Below are 20,081 nucleotides of genomic sequence, written 5' to 3' on the forward strand. Positions count from 1 at the left end.
GTTTCCAGAAAGAAAAATAGCCCTGATGGACACCTAACCATACCTTCTTTTACGTAATATCACTTCAATCATCAAAAGTTGGCAATGGCAGGATATTTCCCTTAAGTACAAAGCACTACACAAGCTTTGCAAACTTACTTTTCTCGCGATTTGCTTTCCTTTGGAGCTCTTTCATTTACATTCTTGCCATCAGTACCCAAATATTAGTGGCTTCTATATCCCCTTAAAATGCACCAAAGGGATAGTTTCAACCAACCTAACAATATAGAAAAGATGCTAGTTGTCAGTGCAGTGAGAGTAAATAGGTCAGCTTGTTCCTTCCATGGTCTAAAGAAACTTGGTGATAACTCTCACATCCCTCTGCTAAGGGACGTTGGTCCCCATGCCAACCAAACTTAATCTGATCCCAGGTTCATTTTCTTTTACAGGTGATTCCATCTGGCCCAAGCAGAATTACCTTTGGATGGTTTGCTCAAAAACTGATAAGAGCCTTTGCTTAATACATCACCTCTTCCATAAAAATTTGATACTAGAAAGCCCTTTTTTCAGAGGAGACTGTAGCCTCAGCTCTAATTATAGAAGAAATGAAGACCTTCATAGTGGTAACAAGACAGTCACAACAGAGTAAGCAGAGTACTATGTTTTTCACCTACAGGCAAGTAGCAACATTCTTTGTTGTATTAAACTCTCTTAGTTACTTTTTTCTCACTGAGACAAAATACCCAACACTCAAAAGAGAAAAGGTTTGCTTGGCTCATACTTTCTGGCTCCAAGAAAGGGAAGCATGGCAGTCAGGCATAGCAGAGAAGAGATACTTCACAGCATACCAAAGACAGCAAAGCAAACAAGCAAAGAACAAGACAAGCCTCTTTCTCTCCCTTGTGTTGTATCCAGACTACCAGAATTAGGGTGGTGCCAAGCAAATCAGTGGACTGATTTAGTAATGTCATGGTTTGCATCTAGATGTCCACCACCAAAGCTTCATATGGTTATTGGATTTTCTCAAGGCTGATTGAATCTAGAGTGTGTAATGGATTCATACTGTAATGCTGGGATTAAGGGTGGGTGAGGGCTAAATCAGTCCCCTGATTGGTTGGCACCACCCTAATCCCAGTAGACTGAATACAATATAAGGGACACAAAAAGGCTTGTCTTGCTCCCCTGCCTGCTTTTGCTTTCTTCTGCCACCATGAACTCTTTCCCTTCTGGCAACCCCTCTGCCAACCACCCTGCCTTGGACTCAGCGAGTTATGGATGGAAATCTCTACAAAATGTGAGGCAAAAAAACCTTTCCTCCCTTAACTATGGGTATTGAGTATTTTGTCTCAGGAACAAGAAAAGCAACAAAGACAAAATTAATGGTCCATCCTTAATCTCACAACCCTTAATCCTAGCACTAATGCCACACTCTACATCCAACCATCTCTGACAAAAGCCCCACCTGTGACTGTATGAGGCTTTGGGGAGATATTTAAACACAAGCAGTAACACTTTCCTAACAACATGCACCAAATGACCCATAGCCATTAAATCTAACAAAAATGACCCCATAATTTTCCAAATATCTCTACAGATTCACAATCGAGAATCACTGACATTTATATATAAACTCATCCAGAGTGAACCCATCAAAAATGCTAACAATTTGATATTTGATCACATACACTTTAAAAGGAAATGAAGCTATTCATTTGACTTCATGTGCAAGGAAAGAACACCATTGAACAAATGCTCCTTCTGTTTCTCCCCCTCAGTGTTCAAGGTACAGTATGTTTGGCTGGCAACAGATATGGAATAAATGACCATTCTCAGAGTATGACATGACACTTCTATACTCCCATTTTTATTTAGTTGCTTATTCTCTGGAAGAAATAATAGGAGTCAAGTCATAACATCACCTGAGAAAGCAGCCCCAACTATATTCTGTGCTCATAAGAATGAGACTTCTGAACAAGTAGACCTTCCAAACTGCCCACAGATCCTACTGTCCCCTCTCTCAGGCCAACTCCTCCCTGGTGCATATCCCCAAAGCCCTGCATCATCAGATACTAGCCACCCACCTGAGATTCTTTCAGAGAAAAGGGCTTCATTATTGTTATTATTAAGTCAATTGATTTGATGATTGGTAACATTTAGTAATTAGTACTATTCAGAAATTAAAACATTCTTGAAACCAAGGTATGCCAATTTTAACAAATGTTTTCTGATTGATGTATTTCTAAAAATAGACAAAAAGCATTTTCATATTTATATTTGTGGCATTTATAGGAGAGATCATCATGATTTCATAGTGGTATTAGGAAATATGGCAGCATAAGTACTATGAGAACTTATTTTTATCCTGCATCAATCACTAATTCATATGACTACACCAATATCTTTTTCCATTCAGCTGTCATAAGCAACTTTGTCAAATGTCAGAAATAAGATCCACACATGCTTGGATGGCATTCTCCTAATGTAGCTTATGTATTAACTTCTTCCAAGAAAAAGCAAAACAAAAACTTTATCCTAAAAGTTCAAAGCTCTTTCAAATTTAAAGGCCCACAAGAAACAATAAAACCTGACCCAGGTAGTGTACAGCTATCATACAGCATCTTGGAGAAGTATTTGTACATTTATCACAAATAACAGATTTGTGTTTGGAGAGAGTAGCCATCATTTGGGTGATTGTGTTGTGAAAATATCTTAGAATACACTACATACGCCTTAAAAAGATGTAAATAGCCTTCTACGCACTTAGGTACCTGGCCTATACATATGTAGTAAGCCTATTGCTCTTAGAGACACAAGGAACAAAGCAACATGAGAGCAAATGAAGCTCAAGAAGCAGCCATGGTCATGCACACTTGTCATCCCAGCACTCAGTTGAGCCAGATCAACTGGGCTAAGTGGTGAGTTCAATGTCAGGTAAACTACATTGCAAGACCCTAACACAAAAAAGCTTTTTTTAAAAAAAAAAAACAAAAACAAAAACAAAAAACCCCAGAACAACAAAAACAACAAAACCCAAAAACTCAGGGCTGGCCAAATAGCTCAGCAGATTAAAGCACCTGCAAGCAGGCACAGGAGCCAGGGGTTCAATTCCCAGGCCTGCTGTGCTGGCCCTGCCCCTGGGGCATGCTGAGACAGCAATTGAAACTGGGCATGGTGGTGCACACCTATAATACTAGCTCTTGGGAGGCTCTAAGGTGGATCACTGAGTCTGATCTAGTAGTGAGACCCTGAACACCCTGTAGACCCTTCCTTAAAATAAAAAAAGATAGACCAAAAAAAAAAAAAAATAAGCTCAAGAGAAAGTGACATAATCAAGAGACTAAGAAACATGAGATGTGGTGACTACTGCTGGAATAGCATGATAGAGGGAAAATATTTGTTAGAAGGAGAACACTCTAAAATAATGACAAAACGTATACTATAATCCAGGAGTGAGAGTACACAACTGTATTCCCGATACTCTTAGAGACCAAGATAGGTGGATCATAAATTTGGGCCTAACCTGGGCAATTTCGCAATTTAGTGACAATCTGTCTCAAAATTAAAAAAAAAAAAAAATGCTTGGAAAGTAGTACAGAGTAAAGGCTCTAGGTTCAATCTCTAGTAATTGAAACACACACACACACACACACACACACACACACAGGATTTTGCACTAGTTGTTAGAAATTTTTAAGCCCCATTATAGTCTATAGGACCATCACTGTAAATGAGATCCAACACTGACCAAAACATTATTACGTGATATATGACTTTTGCTCTTTTATTTTTATCTCTACAAGAGGCAGCACAAGGCAAAGGATAAAGACATGGATTTGGAGTCAAGAGAGAGGAGTCCTGGGCTCTGCCTCTTATTACTAGTTGACCTCAGAAAAGCCATTTCATCTCTAAATTTCTATGAATATTGTTTTCAGACCTCACAGCACATGTTTGTAATCCCAGTATTCAGGAGACTGAGGCAGCAGAATGGCAAATTTGAGGTCAGTTTATGCTACATGTATAGTTCAAGGCCAGCCTGGACCACATAGAAACCCTACCTCAAAAATACAAAACTCTGAGGAAAGAGAGAGATAATGCTTTCCTTCTACTTAGTATCTAAGTAGGAAAATGGAATGCTCTCTAATTGTTTGCAACCTAAAGAATTTAATGCAAAACATTATTTATTTGGGTGATAGACTTCTGATAATCAAAAAGGAATGATGAGGTAAAGCAGAGATTTTATGAGCAGAAAGCCAACCCACTCCTCAACAGAAGCAATAAATGAAAGGGGTAGAGCTCAAGGCAGCAAGGAACAGTTCTGTCTGTTGGGAGATGGAACCCCAGAGAAGCAAGCACTGCTAAAGAAACCCTCTTCCTACCACTGCTTTATGCTGACCAAACTGCGCTGGGAGACTGCTAGTAAGGGAACAGGAGCATGGTCTTCAGGGTCAGAAATCTGGAAATAGAGTAGAGCAAAGCAGTGAGAAACAAATTTGAGGGCAAAAATATCTTTCTAGGGCTGCTGTGAGGATTAATAGAAAGCAGAAAACATATAGGAAAGTAGACTGTAGAGCTCTGTAAAATATGCTCAGGTGCTGATTTGTTAGATGCACTTCATTGAAAGCATCAGGCATGCTTCTTCCTCCTTTGATGTCCCATTACACTGTACCATTGCTTCTCTTCCCCTTATTACTATCTGCCCAGTACTTCTTATTTTTAAGCACATCACATACCTTTCCTATAAGATTTTGATCCCTGAGTCCAAGTTAATGTATTCATCTTCATAAACATCACTATACATTTTCTGTAGAGGATATTTGGTAAGTATTGTGCAGAGGAGAGAAAGGAAAGGATAAAATAAAGAAGAAATGAAAGAAAGAAGGTAAAAGAATGAAGGAGGTAGAGGGAGGAAAGAAACAGCACATCCTGAAAACTATACCAACTTAGTAGTATAAAGTTGACTCCTACATCAGGCAGTAATGGCATTTGGAGATCAAATTCTTCATCATGGGGCACTGATTCTAGTGTTGCAGGGTTTAGCAACCCTGAGCTCTCCCTGTTAGTAGTCACATGTTTCCTCTAGTGACAATCATGCAGCCAGTACATCTTGCCCTGACTTAGGAGGTGGCTGAGGAGGATGTGCAGCTTGGCCTCAGGACAAGCTTAGGCATCTTTTCCATTGTGCTCCAACCATTACACATCCCTTTTATGTTATATTCAATTTTATATTACAATTGCCCACCATCATGTCTGTTTAGAGAGAGAATAGCAAAATAAACTGCAAATGCTCTCAATATTCATTATGTACATGCAATGCAAAAGACATAAAGTGATCCAAAAGAAATTGAGGAGATGAACACTGTTATAATGAGATCATTTGGCTCAGCAAAAAGTCTAATTCCTTTGCCCTACAGAGAGTGGGACATCCATTCATTCAATCAGCAAACCTATTGATGAACTACTGCATGCCAGGCATTGTGTTAGCTGCTGGGTAATGGAAATAAATAGTACACAATCCCCATCTGCATGGAGTTTGTGATCTAATGATGAAGTTTGAGAAGTGACTGTCAGGACTTGCTACACCAAAATACTTTAAGGTGAAAAGGTATAAGACAACTTCAGAAGCAGAAAACTCACTGTCACCTATCCCCACCCTTCTTCCCTGAAAGTCATCAAATCTTGGAATGACTTCCTCTGAAAAAGATAATAGAAAAAGAGAGAAGAACAAAATTTAAGGTTTCTTGAAAGCTAGAAGGGCTGCAAGGACAGCCAACATTTTGGCCCCAGCCTTTCAAGGTCAGTGAAGACTCAGGACATAGGAGAATCTATACTGTTACATCATGTAACTCAGTTGTGTCCCAAATTTTCTAGTCAAGAAGATTATGGGGCCACAAAACAACGTGATCGATGATGTAGAGTGTGCCTAAGGAGAGTCACCTGGAGAAAAAACATTCTCTCAGGCTTTCACAGAAAGCAAATTGGTCAAGCAATGGCCATGACTCATCCACATGGCTGACACTGACAAAGGCTCTACAAAGTGCAGTACAGGGTTACAGGATAAATCCTGAGGGTACTTGACTGACCTTATCAGATACAAAAGTTACATTTCTTGTTATACAAGTCTTGCTTCATCTTGGTCTTAACCATCCAGCAAAAAAGTATAAAAATGAGGTATATAAAGTAAAGCCATATTAACATGCTGAGCTGTGAAAGGCTCGAGTCAACAACTTCTGTGGATAACCCACTACTATTGTAGACTGCTGGACTGTGTTGGATTGTTTTGCTGAATTCATACACCTATAGTATTTAGATGCCAGTGGAATACCCATTTCTGACAGGAATAAACAAAAAAAAAGGTGATACAAAGGAAGGACCATTTTGTATCTGTATATACAGAATAGTTAGGATAGATATACAGGTACTTTCACTTAATTCAATGAGAAGAAAGATGTGTGCTAATAGTGTTTGGAAAGGATATTTTATTTGCATCTTGTACTATAGATAACCACTAAGAAGATAACAATGTACAATCTATTAATTATTGAAACTGTCCTATTAATAGTTTTGAAGCTGTCTTGTTGATAGTTGTTTCTCAATAAAATAAAATAAAGATTTCTTGAAAGCATGTGGTAATATTCAATCATATGTCCAATCTTGCATAACTGTATATCTGTTAATCTGAACAACAGATTTGATGATAAAAATAGATAATATATCAATCATTGTTAATCAGCTATTCTTGTTTTGAAAATCTGTAGCATATGTATTGTTGTATGTTACTCTGCTTCTGTGTTTGTTTTGCTTTTCTTGCTTTTGTTTTTGCTCTTTAAAAAAAGGAAATAGTAATTTAAAAAAAACACAGTGAGAGGTGCCATCCCCAACTTGAAGGAAACATCCTTATCTGTTAAAAGAAGGGGACATAAAGAGGAATCTACACAAATAAATCATGCCAAATTTCCCCTAGTTTATTACAAGGTCACACCCTGCCTTCTTTTTCCACAACTCCCTGCTTTTCATCCAATGTACAATAAAAATATACTCAGGTTCAACCATTTCTTTGAGTCTTTACTTCTTTATGAAGTTTCCTATCTTAGATAAAATTTATTTTGAATGGGTATGCTTTTCTTTTTTTAATCTCTCTTCTGTGATAGAGCCCACATCCTTGAACTTAAGATAGAGAAAAAGACAATTCTCCTCTTCTACAAGATAATGACAAGTATAGAAGCTGAGAAAGATGGAAAGCCTGACACAAGACCCAAAGTTACAACCACAGATTCAATTCAAGCTCTTGAACAATGGGACCCACAAGCAAGCAAATAGCTGGGGCCAAAGCATGATCCATCTCATGACTCCCCCTGATGCCCTTGCCTTAATCATCACAGCAGCTGATAAATTAACCTCTGTGTTCTCAATGATGTAGTTGTTATTGTTACTTTCCAAAATGAAGCATCACATGGATATAGAGATAGACATTTAGGAAATTTTTGTGACCTCTCCCAGTAAGACACATGTGAGAGCAAGCTCTTCCTCTGAATGCATTCACTTACATCACTCAATACCCACCCTCCATTTGCTAAGAAATAAGGGTCCAATGAAGATGACACAACCCTATAAAGATGTATAAAATTCACACTGTGAATTAGTCTTTAAATGAAAAGGATGTGTGCTTAGAAGTACTTAAATCTCTGTTCAACTTTAAGATTTCTCCTGCTTGCTTTGTGGATGCTGAGTGTGATTCATCAGGGTTTTGCTCCTGCTCAGGCTTCAGACATGCTGAGAAATGACCCAATAAGCCCAGAGGAAGATGAGCCCATTCATTCTCTGAATTTTCAGAAACCCAATAAGTGTATCTACTAAAGAGTAAAACTGTAATGCCTTGTTCTGGTGACTGTCTGTGTCAAAGGTTTCTAGCCCAGACATGGGATCAATGGTCACTGCATCAATGACTTTCTATAGACTAACACCAGGACTTGTCTCTTGGGAGCTTTACATGAGCATCACAGAGCCACACAAAGTAGAGCTCTCTCTCTCTCTCTCTCTCTCTCTCTCTCTCTCTCTCTCTCTCTCTTTCTCTCTCTCTCTCTCTCTCTCTCTTTCTCTGAGTGTGTGTGTGTGTGTGTGTGTGTGTGTGTGTGTGTGTTCTTATGTGAGAACTGTGTCCTGGTTTATATGAGTCCTCTGGTGTGAGGACTGGAGTATTTGCCAACGCTCTAGCTGTAAACAGAATAAGAAGTTAATTCAAATAAGACAGTAGGGATTTTTTTTCCTTCAGCACTGGGGATGGAACCTTGGACCTGGACACACTGAGCAAGTGCTCTACAATGGAGCTATAGGCCCAGTTCTGAAACAGTAAGGAATCTGGACAGGTGTTACTTGCCATTTTATTATTAGCAACTATTAGAATCCGTGATTGCTTGATCGGTTGTCACCATCTACATATAACAAAAAAGCTACAAGTTGAATTTCTGTTAGGAATAGAGACCATCTTTCAGAAAATACTGTACTTAAAATTTTTGGTGAAGAAAGAAAATTCCTAAGAATTATTTTCCTAAAGACATAGAGAAGAGGCAAATATAACATGAGAAGCAATCATTAAAGAGAGATGGGAAAGAAGCTAAGAGGCCAGGGACAGTGGGAGCAAATGCCCTTTTAGAACTGGACATCTTAAGTCTAAATCTTCACTGTGTCATGTTGCATTATAAATTGCCCTTGGTGCCCTAAAACTTCAGGAAAGACACTCGACATTAACAGGTAAGAGTAATTTAGGGGGGCCAGGGTGATGGCTCAGTGGAATAAGCACTTCCCTGGGAAGCACAAGGGCCTGAGTTGAGTCCCCAGTTCCACCAAAAAAATAAAAAACAAATAAATAAATAAATAAATGAGTTATTTAGGGGAGTAGAGAACTGAGGGTGCCATTAAACATAGGATGGCAGTGCATAAAAGAATCCAAATGCATGAGATAATGAGGTGTCCTGGAACTTTCCTTTTCTGATTGCCAAAGAAATTTATTTTATTTATTTATTTTTTTTTGCCAAAGAAATTTAGAGCCAGAAGATTCCAGAAGAGTAAAGTCATCTTGCACTTCCTCTCCTCATGGGGAAGAGATAATGGTAACTGAATCATCACTCAAGATTTTCAAGATATTATTACTCTTATTTTACAAACAAAGAAGCAAAGAGGTTAAACCATCTGCACAAGATCACACAGTAAGAAAATTATTTAGATATAAGATCTTGCAGAGGCACTCTAGAGCCTATAGCAATGGTGACCAACCCATGGTACACATGCCACAGCAGGTTATTTGTACCACTGCAAACTCTAACAGATTTGCCATGACTGGACTACAGTTTGATATAGTGTGTTTTGGATGCAGATGCATTTGAATTTCAAAATCCAGAAAGATTCTAGAGGACATATGACTTATGAGAAACTTACAATAAACAGTTTTTAAATTAATGGAACAACATAAGGTGGAAAATACCGAAGAAATGGACAGATTCCTAGATACATAAGCATTACCAAAACTAAATTAAAAGGGCAACATTTATGAACTTTGGTGGCTTCAGGGCAGCCTGTGGGACTCTGACCTTCCTTAGTCGCCAGTGCACAGGCATGCAGCTTCTGCTGGTAACACTCCAAACTTTTAAGAACTTAGGAGAACTCTGAGTGACCAGCATGATGCAGAATAGTTGTGATCTGTGGGCCCAGCAATAGCAGTTGTGGAGCTTTTCTGGCACCATTTAAGAACTTTGGCAGACTCTGGGCAGCCTGCAGGATTGTATCTGGGTGATTATTTGGAGCTGCAAAAGCACAAACATGCAGGAACAAAAGGCAATCTCAATCCTCTAGCCCACCCAGAACAAATCTAGAACACAAAGACATACAAGAACTTGGAAGGGCTGGCCAGATAGCACAGCAAACTAAAGCACCTGCTTAGGCAGAGTGCAGTGGCCAGTGTTCAATCCCCATGTGCAGTGCTGACCCTGCTCCCAGGGCATACTGAGATGGTGATTGAGCCTGGGCATTGTGGCATGTGCCTGTAATCCTACCACCTGGGAGACTGAAAACAGGAGAATTACTATGAGTCTGATCTATGTAGTGGGACCCTGTAGACCATGTACAAAATACATTTTAAAAAAAAAGAACTTGGAAATCACATACCCAAAATCTCTGAAATAATAGTAACTGAAGTAAAGAAACAAATCCATCAGTCTATAGAATAAATAAGATCTCTGAGGACCAAAAAGAAAGGGCAACAATTATGAAAGAATTTCTCTGCACAGCTAAAGCAGACATAGATAGAAAAATTGATGAGAATAGATGACCAATACAGGAAAGAATTAGAATGCATGTAACAGATTCAAACAGATGTCCAGGATATTAAGAACTCATGAAAAGCTGGAAAAACCACTTGGATAAAACTGAAGATAGACTTTCAGACATCAAAGACAATACTGAAACTCATGAGTGTGAAATAAAAGACCTTTTAAAACTAACAAGGAACTAGGAAATAACATTTCAGCAGCTACAAGATGACACAAGAAAAATAATTTAAGAATAATAGCTGTCAATAACTTAAGGGGGCTGGTGAGATGGCTCAGTGGTCTAAAGCATCTACTTAGAACAAGCTTAGCAAAGCACAGGGACCGCGGTTCAATCCCCCAGTACCACATGCCAGCCAGCCTCGCCCCCAGGTGGGCTGAGCTGGCCACACACACACACACACACACAAATAAATAAATAGATTGACTGTCACACATAAAAAAATAATAATTTAATAATAATAGAAGCAGTGGGAGACAACACAAATGACATAAAAAGACTATTTGCATAAGTACTAGCAGAAAATTTTCCAAACATGAGAAAAAAACCTGATATATAGATAAACAAAGCACATAGAACTCCACATGCCATAATCACAATAAATCTACACCTAGGCACATAATAATCAAGATCTCAAAAATTCAGCAAAAGAAGAGAATATTAAAAGTTGCTATTGTGAAGAAACATCACCTACAATGGGAAGCCCATCAGAATCATGGCAGATATCTCAACACAAACCATCAAATCAAGAAAGAGCTTAGAGTATTTCAGGGCCTGAAAGAAAAGAATTTCCAACCCACACTGATGTACACCAAAACTATCTATCAAATTCAATGGCAAAATAAGATCCTTCCATGACAAAGAACAATTGATCAACAAACCAACCCTTAAGAGTACAATTAAGGTTTATATATAGTTATCCCCCCAAGGCCTCATGCAGTCTTGGGGGGGATTCTGGAGTTTGTGATTGATTATTGTGGGAGTGGATACTGCACCTGCCCTAGGGCAGGTAATTTGCATTACAATGTAAGGTGGGAAGAGAAGCTAGCTGCTTGAGCTGCTGCTACTCCTCCTTTTGCACTCTTGCTCTTTGCCACCACCATGAAAGTTTGCTCTTTGCCGTGTGACACTCTGCCTTGGAGCCAACTGAGTATGGACTGAAACCTCCAGTAACTGTGAGCTAAATAAACGTTTCCTTCCGTCATTTTGTGTGTCAGGTATTTGTTCCAGCAATGAGAGAAGAGTCACTAAGGCAAGTACTAAAAGATATTCTATAAAGAGAGAAGTGATCACAGCTTCAAGAACAATAGAAAAGAGCCAACAAACAGAGCAAGTAATTAAAAAGAAGGAAAATACGAAACCTATAACAGGAAAATAACATGTCGAAGATAAGTCAATATGTATCAGTTATAAAAAAATATGTATCAGTTATAATCATCAATGGAAATGGTTTCACACCCCTAATCAAAAGAAACAGACTAGCAGAGTTCATTAAGAAACAAAATCCAACAATATGCTGCATACAGGAAACACATTTAACTCAAAAGGAAATTCATAGACTAAAAGTTAAAGGATAGAAACAATCCTCCATGCCACAAGAAATCAGCAAAAAGCAGGGGTAGCTATCCTGGTTGTTGACAATATCAGCTTTAAACCAAAAATCATCTAAATAGATAAAGAATGCCACCACATACTGGTTAAGTGAGAACTGTAAGAGGAAGATATAACAATAATAAATATATACACACCCAATATAGGAGCACACTCCTACATAAGACAAATTTTAACAGATTTGAAAAATCAAATGATTTTTCAAAGTCAGTGAGGACTCAGGACATAAAAGAACCTGTACCGTAACATCCTGTAACTCAGTTGTGTCCCAAATTTCTGATCAAGGAGATTATGGGGCCACAGTGGAAAGTAATCAATGATGTAGAGTATGTCTAAGGAGGATCACCTGGAGAGAAAACATTCTCTCAGGCTTTCACAGAGAGCAAATTGGTCAAGCAATAGCTGTAACTCATTTACATGTCTCACACTCACAAAGGATCTGCAAACTGCAGAACAGGGTTTCAGGATAAAACCTGAGGGGATTTGACTGGGCTTGCCAGACACAAAAGTTACATTTCTTGTTATACAGGTCTTGCTTTATCTTGGTCTTAACCATGCAGCAGAAAAGTATAAAAAAGAAGTATGAAAAGTAAAGCCATATTAATATACTGAGCTGTAAAAGGCTTAAGTCAACAACTACTGACATTGCCAATCCTACAGAAAACCCACTAGTATTATGGACTACTGGACTATATTGGAATATTTTGCTGAATTCACACAGCTACAATATTTAAATGATAACAGAATACTCTTCTCTGACAAAACTAAACAAAAAAAGGGGATACAGTTGAATAGAAAGAATGAATAGTGTTTGTGGACAGGATATCATGTCTGCATCTATGAATAACCACTAAGAAGACAACAATATGCAATGTATTAATTATTGCAACTGTCCTAATCGGTTTTGCAACTGTCTCATTGCTATTTTTTCTAAATAAAATTATTTTAAAAATCAAATGAGCAATAATACAATAGTAATGGGAGATTTTAATATACCACTGTCACAAAGAGATAGATTGACTAGGCAAAAAAATTAACAAAGAAATAACAGAGCTAAAACAAACTTTGGAAGAAATTGACTTAGTAGACCTTTACAGAGTATTTCACCAAACAACAATAGAATACACATTCTTCTTAGCTGCACATGGGATATTCTCCAAAATAAAACATACTACCACATAGAGCACTCCTAAATAAATGCAAAGAAATTGAAATTATCCCATACATGCAATCTGATCACAGTGTAATAAAACTGAAAATTCTTTTTTTTTTATTTTTTTTATTTTTTTTATTTTTCAACAAATAATACACTGCATATATTCTTCTTAGTGGTTAATTGCTGTACAAGATGCGGACTTGTGATCCTATTTACAAACACCATTAGAACAAATCATTCTATTCATTAACAGAATGTAACTATATATCTATCCCAACCACTTTGAATACACAGATACAAACTACAAAAGCACCATAAACACATGGAAATTAAATAACAACCTACTAAATATCCAGTGGATCACTCTTGAAACTAATGAGAAGTTTAAAAATACTTACAATCAAACGAAAATGCCGATACGACTTACCAAAACCTGTGGGATGCAATGAAAGCTGTCTTAAGAGGAAAATTCATAGCGGTAAATTTACATATTAAGAAAATAGAACAAGCTCAAAACAATGATCTTATGCTGCACCTCAAGCTCCTAGAAAAAGAAGAGCAAATGAGTTTCCAAAGCCCAAAGAAGGCTGGAAATTATAAAGATTAGAGCAGAAATTAATGCATTGGAGATGAAAAAATACAAAGAATAAATGAATCAAAGAGTTTGTTTTTTAAAGAATAAATAAAATTGATATACCCCTAGCAAACCTAATAATAAAAAAGAGAAAAAACCCAAATTCATGGAACAAAAAATGAAAAGGGGGCCTGGTGAGATAGCTCAGCAGAAAAAGTGCCTGCTTTGGCAAGTGAAGGGAACAGCTTTCAATCCCTGGTCCCATCTGCCTTCTCAGCCCTGTCCCCAGGGCGTACTGAGTCTGTGACAGAGTCCAAGCATGTTGGTGCCTGCCTGTAATCCCAGCACTAGGGAGGCTGAAAATAGGAGTATCACCACAAGTTCGATCTGCATAGTGAGACTGTACCAAATGCACAATTGAAAGAAAGAAAGAAAAAAAAAGAAAGAAAGAAACAAAGAACAAAAAGGGTGAACTCACTACACACCCTAGAGAAATTCAGAAGATCATCAATACCTGCTTCCAAAAATCTTAACTTTCACAGGATGGAAAGCAGAAGAAATGGAAAGTTTCCTAGGTACATACAAAATGCCAAACCTGAGTCAAGATGATATACAACTTCTGACTAACCCAATAGTGAGAAATGAAATTGAAAATGTAATTTTAAAAACCTACCAAAAAACAAAAGCCCGGGTTCTGATGGATGCACAGCAGAATTCTACAAGAAATTTAGAGAAGATTTAATGCCAACATTTCTCAAACTCTTCAATGAAATTGAAATGGAAGCAGTTCTCCCAAACTAATTTCTGGAGGCAAGTATTACTCTGATTCAAAAACCAGAGAAAGATCCAAGAGAACTCAGGCCAATCTCTCTAATAAATATAGATGCAAAAATCTTCAATAAAATACTAGCAAACAGAATAGAGCAAATCATCGAGAAGCTTATACATCATGATCAAGTGTGATTCATTCCAGGAAAGCAGAGATAGTTCAACATATGCAAATCCATAAATGTAATACACTACATCAACAGAATCAACAACAAAAACCACGTGATCATCTCAATATATGTAGAAAGCTTTTAACAAAGTCTAACACTCATTCATGATAAAAGCCCTGCAGAAAATTGGAATAGATGGTCTATATCTCAACCTGATAAAATCCATTTATGAGAAACCAACAGCCAACATCATACTAACTGGGAAAAAAATGAAAACTTTCACTTTAAAGTCAAGAACAAGAAAAGGATGTCCACTGTCTGAACTCCTGTTCAATACAGTTTTGGAAACATTAGCCAGAGCAATTAGACAGGAGGGAGAAATAAAAGGAATAAGGATTGGAAAAGAAGAAGAGAAATTATCATTATTTGCAAGTGACATACTCTACATAGAGGACCTTAAATACTCTACCAAGATTGTTACGGATTTAATCACTAAATTCAGCAATGTATCAGGATATAAAGTCAACATTCAAAAAATAGTATTTTTGTACACAAAGAATGAACACACTAGGAGAAAAATTAAGAAAACCACACCTTTCATGATAACATCCAAAAAATGAAACACTTAGAAATCAATCTCACAAAGGGTGTAAAAGATGTATACAGTGAAAATTATGATACTCTGAGAAAAGAAATTGAAAAGGATTTAAGAAAATGGAAAGATATTCCTTGCTCTAGGATAAAAAGAACCAACATTGTGAGAATGACCATACTCCCAAAATTGCTATACAGATTCAACGCAATCAAATTAAAATATGAATAGTATACATCACAGAGCTGGAGAAAAGTTTCATAAAATTCATTTGGAACAAGAAGAGACCCAGAATATCAAAAGCAATCCTGGAAAACAAAGGAAAGGCAGGTGGTATCAGAGTCCCTGACCTGAAATTACACTATACATCTACTGTGATAAAATCAATATGGTGACTGTCTCTGGCATAGAGACAGACCTGAGGATCAGGAACAGATTAGAAGATGCAGCCACAGCCACAAACACACCCAGCCAGCTTAGCTTTGATAAAGGGGCTAAACAGGCTCACTGGAAGAAAGGTAGAGTCTTTAATAAATGTTTCTCTAAAAACTGGCTTTCAATATGCCAAAGGCTAAAACTAGACCATGCCCATCACCATGACAAAGTTACAGTCAAAATAGATCAAAGTCTTAAATATTAAAACTTAAACACTAAATCTTCTGGAGGAAAATGTAGGTAGAAATCTTAAAGACATAGGGGTAGGTACAGAGCTCATGAACAAAAACTAAACTGCACAAGAAATACTGCAAAGAATTAACAATTTGGATCTCATCCTTTTGAAAATTTTCTGCACTTCAAAGCAAATCTCCAACAGAATAAAAAGAAAACCAATAAACTGGGAAAAAATTATAGCTGACTGTCCTGCAGACAAAGGCCTCTTGTGTATAACAGACTAAGAATTTTAAAAAATCAGTGCCCCCCAATTGAAAGACCCAATCCAAAAATGGGCATGTGAGGTGAATATAAAAACTTCTCAGAGGAAGAAATACAGATGGCAAGTAAATAAATGAAGAAATGTTCAACATCATTGGTCATTTGAGAAATGCAAATTAAAACAACACGGAGATTCCATCTCACGCTAGAAAGAATGGCTAACATCAAGAAGTCAGCCAATTACAAATGCTGGAGAGGCAGTGGAGAAAAAGGCCCCCTTCTGCACTTTGGTGGGAGTGTCGAGTGGTACAACTGCTATGGAAATCAGTGTGGAGATTCCTTCAAGAACTAGGATTGGAGATCCCATTCAAGCCAGCTATTCCTCTTCTGGGCATTTTTCTAGAAGAACTGAAAACATCATACCACAGCAATATATGTGCACCCTTGTTTATAGTGGTGCTATTTGTTATAGCTAAATCCTGGAAACAACCTAAATGCCCATCAACTGAAGAATAGATAAGGAAGATGTGCCATTTTTACACAATGGAGTATTCTTGAGCTATAAAACAGGATATATTTGAGTCTTCTGTTGGTAAATGGATGCAACTAAAGAACATACTCTTAAGTGAGATAAATCAGACCCACATGTGCAAACATCATATTGTCTTCTTAGTGTGAGAACCTGAAATGGAAGGGTACAACAGACACTGGTAAAAGGGAATGAACTTATTCAAAAGGAAATAGTCACTGATTTGAGAAGGACAGAAGAGGGAGCGAGGGAAGGAGGTACATCTATGCACGCAAGCATGATGCTCTTGACCATTGTACTATGCATTTATTAAAGAAGCAGTTAAAAGTTTAATTTGTTTCATCTGCTTTTTTCAATTGTTTGTACTTTTTCTCTTCTAAATTTCTTGTACATTTCTTTATTTTTTCTTTCTTTCTTTCTTAATTTTCTTTCTTTCTCTTTTTGTATGTTAGGGAAAGGTCTACAGGGTGTTCAGGGTCTCACTACTAGATTAGACTCATAGTGATCTGTCTGTTTACAGCCTCCCAAGATCTGGGATTATAGGCACAAGCCACCACACCCAGTTTCAATTGCCATCTCAGTGCACCCTGTGGGTGGGGCTGGCATGGCAGGCCTAGGGATCGAACCCCTGGTCCCTATGCCTGCTTTCAGGTGCTTTAATCTGCTGAGCTATTTGGCTGGCCCTCTTAGTTTTTTCTCTCTTCTTCAAATTTTTCATGCATATATCTGGTAGTATAAATAACTGGTGGGAAAACAACAATGTGTACTACAACAAATATTGTAAAATGCATTTTACTTTAAGTGAAATTCTATATCACTTGTAATTTTTTCCATTTTAATTCTAATTTGCACTCTCTTTTTTCTTTTTTTATAATTTTCTTTTATTTTGAAGAATAAAAACAAGAGAAAGAAAAACAAAAGCAAAGACAGAAACAGGATAACATAATGATACATACATTACAGATTTTCAAAACAAGAATATCTATTAACAGTGATTGATATATGATCTATTTTTATCCTCAAATCTCTTGCTCAGATTAACAGACATAGTTTCACAAGATGGGACATATGACTGAACATTACCACATGCTCTCAAGAAATCTTAATTTTTTTTCTTATCTCTCATTTTCTTTTATTACCTGTTTAAAAAAATTATTTTAAAGAGAGTATATTAATAACTTGTATGATATTAGAAGTGGTACACATTTAGAAGACCAAGATGACAGGTATTTTAAGCATGGTTTTATTATTACACATTGTTGTCCTTAATGTAGTTGCTTAGTTCACAGATGTTAACATATAGAGTTAGTAGGATGACAATTCTACTGATTAACTTGTATTTTCAAAAACCTGATGGCGATTCTTAGGACTAATGCCTTATCCATCTTGTATATATACATGTATGGTTTTTCCTCTATCTTATTTCCTAACTTTTCTCCTTTCTCTCCCTTTGTTGTTAAATCCTTGCGTTCTGTTTCTCTCCATTTAACTGTGTCTGTTATACCTTTCAGTTTTTATTTCTTCTTTTGAGTTTTTACACTAGGCAAACAATATGATATTTACCCTTGTGGGTCTTGTTTATTTCTCTTATGAATAAAGGCTCAAGTTGCATCCACATACATAAAAAAGCCTTGAGTTTGTTTTTCTTTATAGCTGCGTAATACTCCATTGCATAAAAATACCATATCTTCTTCAACCATTCCTCAGGTGATGGGCATTTTGGTTGTTTCCAAGATTTGACTACCACAAATTGTGCTTCTATAAAAATGGGTGCATATATATCAGTATGATATGATATGATGTTTTCAGTTCTTTTCGGAAAATTCCCAGAAGCGGGATAGCTAGATTGAGTGGGAATTCCAGTCCTAGTTTTTTAAGAGTCTCCACACTGATTTCCATAATGGTTGCACCAGTCAACATTCCACCAGCAGTGGAGAAGTGCTCCTTTTTTCCCACAGCCTCTCCAACATTTGTTATTGGTTGATTTCTTTATGATAGCCATTCTTTCTGAGGTGAGATGGGATTTCAACATTCTTTATTTTGTATCTCTTGAATAGCCAGTGATGTGGAGCATTTTTTTCATGTATTCATTTGCCTCTTGTATTTCTTCCTCTGGGAAGTGTGTATTCATCTTAGATGCCCATTTTTGGATTGGCTACTTAAATGTTGGGGCCCTAATGTTCTTTAGTTCTTTAAGTACTCTAGATAAAAGACCTTTGAGTGATTATTAGTTAAGATTTTTTCAAATTTGTTGGTTGTCTTTTCACTCTGTTCGTAATTTCTGTTCACATGCAGAAACTTCTCAATAAAAGAAGGTCTCAGTTGGTTATACTTTTAAGTATTCTCCGTGCAATTTGATTTTTGTTCATGCATTATTTGCCTACCCCTGTATCTTCAAGATTTCCACTTACTTTCTCTTCCAGGAGATTTAGTGATTCCATTTTAATATTTAGATATTTAATTCATTTTTGACTTTAGTTTAGTGCATGGTAATAGACCCAGGTCTAGTTTTAGTTTTCAGCATGTAAAGATCCAGTTTTTCCAGCGCCATTTGTTAAAGAGGCTATCTTTCTTCCAGGAAACATGTTTGTTCCCTTTGTCAAAGATAAGATGGCTGAGTGTGTTTGTAGTTGTATTTGCATCTTCTAATCTATCCCATTGATCTGCGGGTCTTTTTTTTGCCAATGCCATGCTGATTTTATAACAGTAGCTTTGTAGTATAATTTCAAGCTAGGAATTATAATGCCTCCTGCCTTACCTTTGTTGCTCAAGGTTTCCCTTGCTATTCTAGGTATTTTATAGTTCAAAATAAATTTTAGGAATGATTTCTCTAGACCTGTGAGGTATGTAGGTGGCATATTGATAGGGATTGCATTAAATCCGTATAACAATTTTAGGAGTATGGCCATTTTCACACTGTTGGTTCTTCCTATCTAAGAGCAAGAAACATCTTTCTATTTTCTGATATTATCTATGATCTTTTTCAGAGTATTATAATTTTCATCGAATAGATCTTTTACTTCTTTAGTTTATTATTAAGTATTTTGTTTTCTGTGGTGCTATTGAAAAGGGTATTGTTTGTCTAATTTCTGTGTGTTTGTCATGTGTAGAGGAATGCTATTAACTTTTGGGTATTGACTTTGTATACTGCTATTCTAATGAATTTGTTTATTAATTCTAGAAGCTTCTCAGTGGAGTTTTTTGGGTTTTTTAAGGACAGTATCCTGTCATCTGCAAATAATGATTGTTTAACTTTTTCCTTACCTGTTTTATTCCTATTTTGTCTAATGGCTCTAGCTAATAATTCCAGAGCTATATTGAATAGGAATGGTGATAGAGGACATCCTTGTCTTGAACCTGATCTGAGAGTAAAAGATTTCAGTTTTCCACATTTAGAATTGTATTTGCAGTTGGGTTGTCATACGTGGCTTATATCAAATTGAGGTAGAGGCCAACTATTACAATTTTCTGTAGGACCTTGAAAATGATTGAATGTTGGCCTTCATCAA

Source organism: Octodon degus, unplaced genomic scaffold (assembly GCF_000260255.1).
Source record: "Octodon degus isolate 3935 unplaced genomic scaffold, OctDeg1.0 scaffold00122, whole genome shotgun sequence".
Taxonomy (NCBI): domain Eukaryota; kingdom Metazoa; phylum Chordata; class Mammalia; order Rodentia; family Octodontidae; genus Octodon; species Octodon degus.